General features: G+C 33.5%; 1 long non-coding RNA gene across 1 annotated transcript; it reads left to right on the top strand.

Annotated features, from left to right (window-relative positions):
* Positions 1 to 565: 565 nt before the first annotated feature.
* Positions 566 to 1,020, top strand: LOC149375573 (uncharacterized). The gene is made up of 3 exons (XR_016293722.1): positions 566 to 676; positions 755 to 814; positions 907 to 1,020. It is a non-coding gene; the product is annotated as an uncharacterized LOC149375573 (long non-coding RNA).
* The last annotated feature ends 1,178 nt before the right edge of the window (positions 1,021 to 2,198 follow it).

The following is a 2,198-nucleotide window of genomic DNA, read 5'->3' on the forward strand; positions in this document are numbered from 1 at the left end:
TACAGGCGCTCTGCAAAAAACAAACAACACATTTTGAAGCTTAGGACCTGGGCTTGATATTTTTAATTCCTTTTTGTTATCTGCACTCATAGGCCACTTCGTTAAGATTTAAACTATTTTGGAAAAAAATAATTTGCTCATATCTGTTAATTTTTCCAGAATTTCGCGTTATTTTTCATTAAAAAAAAAGTCCATTACAGTTAAATCTTTCGTGGCTTTCGTATTTGTCTTTTAAAAAAATCTTTGAATAAGCCTTTTAGTGTCAATAAATTCTTGAAACTCTTAAAAGATCACCTATTTTTTTAAACTTGAGTTTTTAAATCTAGCACGTAGTGCTAACGACTTCACGAATACGTAGTAACGCACGTCATACGCTATTAGTGACACGCACAAAGCACGTAGCAACACTACACTCAACAGTTAGTATAGTAGTTGCTCCGTAGCCTTTGTTGAAGTTTAGTTAGACACTGGTAAAAATCACAAAGTATATTTGAAGAAAATGTCGGGTCAAGTGGAATTCGAAGAGTTTAAGCGTCGTCTGTATAACAACCTCCTACCTGATGAGGAACCAGATAACAGTGGATTGTCTATTACTTCCCGCAATACCTCCAATGAGCCGAGATTTCTGACCCTTACAGTTGGTGATTTTCATACTAAGACCGAAGAGGATGATAAGGTGTGATATACTTGGGTGTGACAAATCTTGCATTTTATGTACAATCGATGGAAATTTTATACAATGGCGTTTTTTTAGAAAGATTTTTTTGAAGAATTGGACTGTACACAATTCACACGGGATGACATTATCGTGAAGGTATGAAGACTTTTTTTTGTTTTGAGTTAAGTGAGTGTAATACATCAAGTAAATAAAAGTTCTTCTAAACCACAAGTTTTCTTTCTTCGTAGGTCGTTGGTAGGAACATAATAGTTCAAGAAAAACAAGAAGAAACCCAAGACGGGGATAATAGTAAACCCAAAATAATCAAAAAGTATCTAATTGAGGACCAGTACGATTTAGACGAGGCCAAAGTGTTTTTCAACTCAAAGAATGCCTTAGCTGTCTATGTGCCTCGTCAAATGTAAAATCATGAAGAGTCGAAAAAAAGGTGGATTTATATGAACTGTCTGCAGAAATACATTTTTTTTTAATTAAATTGTTGTTTACATGCTTTTGATTTTGCAAACAAAATTTTGTAAAGAAATATGAAATTTTTTAAACGACTTCCTACTACGAATAGTTTAGTTTTCACACCTCTTTTTTGTTAATATTCTTGAAAAACGAACACTTTTACGTCCCAGATATTATTTTCAGTTCTAAATTGACTTGACAATTAATCAGTGCGACTCTGAAAAGAAAAAAAAGAAAAAAAATTCCATTCTATGGGTATCAGTGTATCGCATGTGGAGTCGCTTGCAATTGGTTGACGTAACGGGCCACTGCGATGATGAACGGGTGGAGTGAGGCAGTAGTCGTGGCGACGACACTCTTTTCAATTATGTTTAACTTACATATTTTTTTTGTGCAACAAAATCTGTTTTCATAACATGAATCTACATACAGTTATGTTGCAAATGTAAGTGGAGAAAAGTATAAAATAAAATTTTAAGTATTGAAACTGAAAAAACGGTAAATATGCATTTGTACTGTTTTTATTCGTACGAAAGTACATGTATAGTCACATTAATTTGGCTACAACACGATGGAAAAAATATTCTACAGTTATTTGTATGTTTTTAAATCAATGAGACACGTTAACTTCAGAAAAGATTCTCAAAATGGGCCATTTATATTTAGAATTATGTATATGGATGTTAGATCAATGTTTGTATGTATGTAGTTTCACCAAATATCAGAAGTATTGTTTGTCTAAAAAATATTATTCCTATACATGTTAGTATTTTCGGTCGTTCGTAGCTTGTGGTCAAAATCGATCAATAATGAGATTTCGGAATTTCGATTTCTTTACTTTGTTTCTGGTCAAATAATCACCACGTGTCACTTGCTGATGAAAACATCATCGGATCTACGTCGAATACCAAAATACTCACACGCTAACAGAGGCTCACGATTTTCCACAAAAACGAAAAAGCGGACACATTCGATCGACTTCCTAAAACGCAAGAGGGACACCCTTTGATTCACAGAGCTCATGTCAGGAAAAAAAATAAGAGTAAACGAACGTAGAACAAAAACACTT

The sequence above is a fragment of the Copidosoma floridanum genome, unplaced genomic scaffold, assembly GCF_036245765.1.
Source record: "Copidosoma floridanum isolate Cflo_tuat_1 unplaced genomic scaffold, Cflo_Japanese_pri ptg000006l, whole genome shotgun sequence".
In the NCBI taxonomy this organism is placed as follows: Eukaryota; Metazoa; Arthropoda; class Insecta; order Hymenoptera; family Encyrtidae; genus Copidosoma; species Copidosoma floridanum.